Source organism: Asparagus officinalis, chromosome 10 (genome assembly GCF_001876935.1).
Source record: "Asparagus officinalis chromosome 10, Aspof.V1, whole genome shotgun sequence".
Taxonomy (NCBI): Eukaryota; Viridiplantae; Streptophyta; class Magnoliopsida; order Asparagales; family Asparagaceae; genus Asparagus; species Asparagus officinalis.
In genome coordinates, this window is record NC_033803.1 from 58,492,559 (window position 1) to 58,501,560 (window position 9,002).

Here is a 9,002-nt window from a genome sequence, read left to right on the forward strand (position 1 = left end):
TTTCTCCAGGAAGAAGAGTTAATTCAGGAATAGCTCAATTGATGTCTCGACTCTAGCTGGAAGCGGTCGGACCTGAACAATCCGCAGTCACAATTAATATGGCTGATAGAGGAAAGTCAATTCAACCCTCTAGTTCTGACCCTCTCATATCGCATCGTCTAACCCGTTTACGGTCGGGAACCGTTAGACAAAGAGACTATCAGAGGATGAATCGAGGATTATCCTCGGAAGACGAAACGTCAAATGCCAACTCTGCAGTCGCTTCTGACAATACGGTATCCAGCCCTAGTCAATCCCACGAAGCATTCATGATCAATACTGAGCAAATAGCCAAAATCATCGAGGATGCTTTGACTAAACAAAAAGAGAACTTCAAGTTCAAATTGGAAATAGCCATGATATAGATGAAGGAAGAGCATGACCGACAGATGCAGACTCTGTCCAATCAACTTGGTGAATCTAGCCGTCACACCCAGAACGTCGCAGTTAACAGCGATCAAGAAGTGGACGAAATCATCATGGCCGATGCACCCCCTACAGATAACAATGCTGGGGGTGGTTCCACCGAAAATGATAATGCCGGGGGTGGCCGCGTTATTCCTTTTTCAAATCGTCCAAGGCCCGATACGAGCGAGGATGAGAAAATGAAAGATCTCGAGAGCAAAATCAACGCTCTAATGTCTGCTCAAGAGGTGAAAAGGACCAACATTCCATGTCCCTATCCAAGAGAGTGGGATTCAATAGTATACCCGGTGAAGTTCAACCTGATTAACCTCACGCCGTTTGACGGGAAGGGTTCGTCCACTCAACATCTGATCTACTTCAAGTCCCACTTGGGTATGATCTCCGGTAATGAAGCCTTGATGGTTCACATCTGATCTACTTCAAGTCCCACTTGGGTATGATCTCCGGTAATGAAGCCTTGATGGTTCGGTCATTTGTTGGCACCCTTCGCGGGCCCGCCTTCGATTGGTACCACCGTCTCAAGTCTGCAAGCATCAACAGCTGGGACGACCTGGAGAATCTGTTCCTCGCTCACTTCTTTGATGATGATGCCGATATGTCAATCAGGACACTCTTCGATGAGAAGCAAAAAAACGATGAGACGGTCGACGACTTCGTCAAGCGCTTCCAGAATAAGGCGATGAACTGCCGAGATCCGATCACGGAGAACTTCATCCTCCAAACCTATCACAACAACCTCTTTTTGGACGTGTTGGAAGTTATGTGAGTAGCACCGTCCAACAACTGGAAAGAATTGAAGGTGCGAGGAGAGCGGGCCGAACGCTTTCTCAGAAGGAAGAAGACCGAAAGAAGCCAGCAGTCAATGCATGTGGTTACTGGTGATAATAATCAGACGTCACAACAACAACCTCAAAAACAGCAAAGGACTCCAGATCCGACACTCCAAAAAGAATACTCTTTCAAAGATGAGGAAGTTCCAGATATTTTTGAGTACCTCTTGAATAACGGGGAAATTGAGTTACCACCTATTAAAGATCAGGAGGGAGCTAAGAGGATTACGAACCCAAATTACTGTGCGTACCACAGGAGGGTTCTCCATCCTACTGAGGTTTGTTTCGGTCTAAAGAACAAGATTCAAGCTTTAATCGACTCTGGCGCCATAAAGCTAGAATAAGCCAAATGACGGTGACACACTCCGAAGAGTATACGAGTATAAACTGCTCCTCGATACTCCAATAGGTATATGAGTCTAAACTATGAAGAGTATACGAGTATAAACTGCTCCTCGATACTCCAATAGGTATATGAGTCTAAACTATTTCCTACCATTGACGGGAAGTTCCTGGAGAATTTTTATCTAAACTATTTCCTACCATTGACGGGAAGTTCCTGGAGAATTTTTATATGTAATATTCTTAAGGATAACTCGGTCATGTAGCTGAGTATAATGTCAGACTCAGTTCCTCAAAGAAAGCTGGGGGTGGATGATTCATGTAACGGGAAGTTCCCGGAAGAATGCTACATGTAACTTTATTAGGGATAACCCGATCATTACAAATAAAATGATAAAAAAAACTAAATCCCCACTGTGATTTCCGAACACTCCTTTGCTGAGATGAGATTCGATCACTTCGTTGGATCAATCTTCTCTCATAAAACTCCCATTGGTGTTTGACGATTCATAGTCTTCCACCACAAAAATCCCCCACCGATTAGACTAATTGACGGTGGGACCACCAAAATTCCTTTCGGTTGAATCCACTCAAACTCTTGCCACATCTGTGCACTCAACCCTCCTATTGTCTAAGTCTGGACAGAGTACTCGGAATTTTAATCTCATGATCTTTGATAATTGTTAAATCCCTCTATGTTAAGTATTTGTCACTTAACACTAGGAACCCCCTTTGAGTGATTTGTACAAATCAACAATCCTATTGTGATTTGCACTTCCACTCTAACTTGGTCAAACCTTTAAACAGTTAGGACCACAACTAAAATCCCCTCTCGATTCCTTTCATGAACGAGAGGTCCACAAATTGAACGATCAAACATTTAAACAGTTAGGCTCGTCTCAAATTTCTATCTTGGTCAAACCTTTAAACAATTAGGACCACAACCAAAATCCCCTCTCGATTCCTTCCATGAACGAGAGGTCCACAAATTGAACGATCAAACCTTTAAACAGTTAGGGTCGTCTCAAATTTTTATCTTGGTCAAACCTTTAAACAGTTAGGACCAAGACCGGAATACCCTTTTGATAAACGAAAGACTTTCACATTTTCCTATTTGGCCAAACCTATAAAAGTTAGGGCCGAAATCGGAATTTCACCTCAATAAATGAGGAATTATTTTCTTGGATTAAGAAACCAATCCTATAAAAGTTAGGGTTGCTTGAATCTTTCCGATTCTCGGAGTGGAGATCTCACTCCTAGTTTCACTTTTCTGGATTCTTAGGGTGAAGATCCCACTTCGAGTTTCTTTGGCAACTGGAGATAGAATATAAAATTCTTCCTCTTCGGTTTTGGGAGATAGAATATAAAATGCTTCCTCTCCTATTTTGGGTTCGTCTTTGCCACAAGAGAAGACACCACATTTTCAACTTCAAAATCCGCGCCTTACACGCGCGGGGAAATTTATCCCGAACCCTAATTAGGGATAAGTCAGCGCCTAACACGCGTTGTCGGTTAGTTTTTTTTACCGTAAAAGAGACAAAAGCCCACATATTCAACATTGTGGCAGGTTGTTATTCATAACGCCAAAATCCGCACCTTACACGCGCGGCGAATTTTATCCGGAACCCTAAGTAGGGATAAGTCAGCACCTAACACGCGTTGCCGGTTTAGTTTTTCACCGATTGAAGAAGACACCAGAATTCCAGTCTGGAGACTTTTATCCCGAAGCCTAAGTAAGGATAAGTCAGCGTCTAACACACGTTGCCAGGTAGCCTATTCCCGTAACAATGGCGAAGTCTACGTATTCGAAGTCGTAGCATCAAGTCTAAGGGATCGAGTTCATTCCTTTAGCACAACGTCACATGCGGAACGGACTTAAAACAATCCGCATGTAAGCCCGATTCAAACGGTAATCGGTAAAGGCACGTCAAATCCGTTGATGGCTGAGAATTTTCCAAAAATCCTAAGTCTACGTCTAATACACGTCGCCGGGTAGTCTATTCCCGCGAAAAAGATGAAGTCTACGTATTCAATATCGTAGCACTAAAAGAGTTAACTCTTTTAGCACAACGTTACATGCGGAACGAACTTTAAACAATTCGCACGCTAGTCCGACTCAAACGGTAGTCGATAAAGGCTCATCAAACCCGTTGATGGCTGAGGAATTGCTAAAAATCCTATAAACGTGAGAGTCATTGATGCACCAGCCCCATTACTTGATCTCGTGACTTGAGCATCCAACAACTTCAGGATAAGATCCATACGTGCAGATGAATCAGCTTTAGCAAGTTGGTCTTACAGCCCCAACATTTGAGACCGTCACGCTCCAATGTCTTAAGAGCTTAAACTGTGTAGACTCCAGCAAACATACGAGTATAAATTGTGTTAACGCCGGTCAACGTGTTGCGATGAAAGTCAACACCGATCGATACAAAACCCTAACGCCAACGCCGATCAACGTGTAGCCCTAGGTCAACGCCGGTCAACACGTTGCAACGAAGATAATCAGTTCAAAATCAACTCAATGACACGAGACAAAACTAACTCACCAATTTCGATTCAAGATTTCGACAACGGTCAGACGATAAACGCAGCGCTGGAAGAACTTTATCTATTCGACAAAATACTGAATAGACTGAAGGCTGAAAAAGTCAAGAATTAAAGCAGTTCACAGGTCCTTTGACACCGACTGAAGGTGGGGGCCTATCATATCCAAAGCATCCTAGACTCCTCTATAAAAGAATGAGTCTGAAATACTTTGGAGGGTGGTATCTGTAGGCGTCTAAAAATACCTATAAGTATCCACACACAGCTCGAGACAGAGAGAAGGTGATGAACGCCATTATCTAAGTCTAAGAAGATTATCCGACGCCGACGAACACATGAAGCAAAACGGCAAACCGAATGGCCTGTGCGCTCACCGGCCACCTCCAAATGGCCCGTGCACTCGTCAGCCAGCTCCAAGTGGCCCGCGTGCTCACTGGCCACCATCAAGTGGCCCGCACACCTATCGGCCACCAAATCGGTGAACCAAGTGGCCCGCGTGCTCATCGGCCACCATCAAGTGGCCTGCACGCTCATCAGCCACCAAATCGACGAACCAAGTGACCCGCGTACTCATCGGCCACCAAAACAGCGTACAAGTCAACGAAACGACGAAATACGCGTAACGGTGCAACAAATCAAAATCCGAAAGACTAAGAAAGCCGCTGGCGACCGAGTCGCATTGAAACGGCCGGGACGAACCAGTGGTTCGACCCATAGCTAGGTCACCAAGGGTGGCTCGGCGGGCGAGCCACCAAATGGTGGCTCGGCCATGGCCGAGCCACCGGGTGACGCTTCGGCCAGATTTGATCTAAAAGTGATATTTTTCGGTTTTCATGGATTCTCTCGGGATTTGTTGGTTCCTGAACGTCCCAACTGATCTGATACTATAGTTAATCAGTTCTTAACTGAAGATAAGGAGGAATCCCTCGTTCTTATCTAAATACCCGTTTCCGAAGCTTATAAATACGAGCTCGGGTGCTCATTTCTCCGGGGCTGAACATCAAGAGGCGAGGTGCTGCCGGTTTCTCGAGTGCATAGCCACGAATTTCAGAGAGGGTTAGCTAGATCTCGGCTATCTCCTGTGCATAAAGAGTGGAGTTCGAGAGATCTGAGACTCGTCCCCTATTCCTCCGGATTTAAGCTTGGTCTTAAATCTCGAGAAGAGCCGTAATCTCGCTTGGTCGAGATTATCACTGCAACGATTACTTCCTTCGTAAAGTAAGAGCTTTGATCATCAATCTGTCAACCGGATCTGATCCGCGACGGTCCACTGATATTAACGTCCCCGGCATAGGCAAAGATCTCACGCAAGCAGAAGACCGATAAACGATCTATGTGCTGTTTGACGAGAATTGTACCCTTTTATTTTCATTGTGTAAAGGTCTTATAAAAAGACCGATCTTTGCTGTTTGACGAGAATTGTACCCTTTTATTTTCATTGTGTAAAGGTCTTATAAAAAGACCGATCTTTTTGAACTTATTGTAACGATCAAAGTCATTGTGTAAAGGTCTTATAAAAAGACCGATCTTTTTGAACTTATTGTAACGATCAAAGTTGTAATGAGATATACAATGAAGAAAACAATTTTCTCCCCAAACAACTACTAGATTCCAATAAATTTTTTGCACAATACATACTTGCATCAAATTATATACACAACATACATGTGAACAAATTTTGCAGCAAATTATTTGCACAATACACATGCTCTCATTGCATTTACCCCACAAAAAAATTGTTCTTAATACAGCACAATATCACTGCATATATCACCTCAATTCATATATTAACATATATCCATTCATAACTGATTCTATCACACAACTGATTCTATCATAGAGTTTTCTAAGATCATTCATTGTTCACAAGAATCACCTTACTAAATCAACAACCAAAGACAAAAAGATTCAGCTACCATATTAAATTGCTTTGTTAGTATTCAAAGCAATCCCAGAGCTCACAAAAGTTGGCCATATTCTATGTTGGTGTAGCTCGTAAAAGTTGACCATATTTCTTATGTCATGGTAGTTCACAAAAGTTGACCACATTCCTGCCATGGTCTCCAAATTTGGTTTGAGAGATTTTTTTCCCCTTGCCTTGCTGCAGTTGCTGAGCTGCCTCTCTCAGCTGAGTTCTGTTGATGCATACTTTGCCTCCGCCAAGTACCGTTGGCAAGTTAAAAACCCTCCTACTGTATTAGGTGGAGGTTGGTGGCTTCTTGTTGTAGGCATCGGTGTAGGAGAGGGAGCTTGTTGTGTAAAATGAGTTGTAGCTGTGGTAAAGAAGGAATTGAAGACTTCTGAATAATAGGGGGTACATAAGGACCTTGTATTTGTATTTGGAATGCTAGCGTAATAGTCGTATGTTTGCGGGGTAGTGGTTGTTAAGTGTTGAGTTGGAAGCTTGTCCTTGCAATGAATACTGAAATAGGTTGGCACAGATATATACATAATGCAACCAATTATTTCGCTTGCAAATATATACCTGATCACATGTCGGAGTACTAGGGTTGGGGTTTGTTCATTTGAGCAGTGGGGCATTCTATTCTTGGTTCCCTGTTGCAAAAAAAATAAAAATAAATAAATGATAAAAATTGAAAATTAAAACTTGTACTTAAAATTTAAATGTTCCCGTACTGGTTTTCTTCTTCTCTAGGCACCGCTATATTGCTTTGGCATATTTTGTTGTGAAAAGCTCTTTAGTGAATGCTTTCTTGGTCTACCCCGTTTGCTTTTGGAGGCTCTTTCTCTGTTTGGTGTATTTTTGCAAGTTCTATTATTGTGACCCAACCGCCCACATCTTTTACACTTATTCTACATTTTCTTTCTCTGAACCCTCATATTTGCAGCATCTTCCTCTCCAATTTCTCTCTTTCTACTCCTCTTTGGCCTTCCTTTCATAATTCTTGTCTTTGGAGGTGCTGGTTGTGGGTATATTGTCCTAGGCCATTGTCTCATTCTAGGGATTGGTGAAATATTTCTGCCATATGCCAAAATATATAGCTCTCTTGTGTATGCCTCATGCACAAATGATTCTATTCGTAAATTCCTTTCGATGATGGCTGAAACTCCATGTGAACATGGAAATCTACTTAGAAAAATGATACAGGCACACCCTCGGGCACACCTCCGGCTATCCCCTAGCTACAGTGCAGGGGCCCCACTTGAGATTTTTTTTTAAAATCTCAAGTAAGTGTGCCCGAGGGTGTGCCTGTAGCGCCTCCCATCCACTTAACTGGCACTTATTGCAGCCACATGTTCTGTCATTCACGTTAACAGTAAAACTATCATTGTTGACCTGCACATCAAATTTCTCATATCCACCAAAAGTTGTGATATATTCTCTAGTTGCTTTCTTGAGGAATTCAATCGTTTGCTCAGCTCTAGGCACTAAATTCCCCTCTATTTTTTAAATGCATTGTTGCTTTAGAATCATCCTCTTCATGAGAATCCTCCTAATGATCTCCATGCATGTGAGTATTGGCTTGTCCCTTGCATCAAATATTCTTACTGAAAGATTCACACATGTTGTTCAACAAGCAATCACTCTTGGTGTCCAATCTGAATGCATGCCTACTCTAATGGGACGGATCTTCAGACATCAGGTAATGGTATGCACCCTCATCCATCACTTTGATGCTCTTCATTCTCTCATCAAACTCCAATCTTGTATCTGCACTACATGCTTTCCACATTACATCTTTGAATGCTTTTCCTGCACATCTCTGTTTAAAATTGCCATATATGTGCCTACAACAAAATCTGACCTCTGCGTTAATTGGTACAATAATGTTTAGGGCTTCAATTAATCCCTACACAAACAAAAATAATTAATTGATATATAGAAAAAAAATAGGAGATTAAACGAATAATTAAAATGACAACAAATTAAATTCTTGTTACCTTTTGTCTATCAGACTAAAAGCCCAACCATTTGCTTCTACTGGATCCAAATAATTGACTAACTGATGTAGAAACCATATCCAAGTTTCCTTGTTCTCCACCTCCACAATAGCATATGCAATGGGAAATATATTCTCATTCATATCCTTACCCACTGCAGATAGTATTTTCCTTGTATAAATACCCTTCAAATTGCAGCCATCTATGCCAATTAATAGCCTACACCCTTTAATAAACCCTTCCTTACGAGCTAATAAACAAACATGCAATCTTTGAAGAATTGGACATGGCAGCCTAGTTATGTCATCCACCTTAACACAACGTAAACCCCTGAATTTGTTCTCATGACTTCCTCTCCATAATCCCACACTTTTTGGTATTATTCACTTGCAACTCCAAAGATATTCAACAAAGCTACTTGTCTTGCCCTATATGCTAGAGGTTTGCTAATGATTAAGCTATAATCTCTAACGACAAGTTCAACCACTCAACTTCCACTGAGGATCATCCCTCCACGTTGTTTAATATCTTTCAGCCAACTATTTAGATGATACCGGCTTACTGTTTTTATGTTGATGTCCACAACAATTACCATGTTTAAGCTTTAGTGATTTAATTTGAAATGTAGCTTCACCTCTCACTTTGGTTGCAATGAATTTTAAACCTACAAACATCCACACATGAACATTTCTTTTTTTTCCATGTTTGAAGTTGTCACATTTGCACCTGTGTTTGCAATATATAGTTATCCTCTTCTTGCCATTATGTAAATAGTGAAAATCATTTCCACTTTGGATTGTATACAATTTTAGAGCTTTTCTCAACACCTCATTGCTAGAAAATCTAAGCCCATCTTTGAACTCTATTGGTCTATTAAAATCAGTTTCAGTATCAAATTCAGGATATTTAACACCC

General features: G+C 41.7%; 1 long non-coding RNA gene across 2 annotated transcripts; it reads right to left on the reverse strand.

Moving 5' to 3' along the window:
- On the reverse strand, window positions 5,986-7,334 carry LOC109826349. Of its 2 annotated transcripts, XR_002243285.1 has the most exons (3): window positions 6,822-7,334; window positions 6,670-6,740; window positions 5,986-6,606 (listed from the first exon to the last, which is right to left on the reverse strand). It is a non-coding gene; the product is annotated as an uncharacterized LOC109826349 (long non-coding RNA). The 2 variants fall into 2 exon arrangements; XR_002243284.1 differs by having other exon boundaries at window positions 5,986-6,740; window positions 6,822-7,333.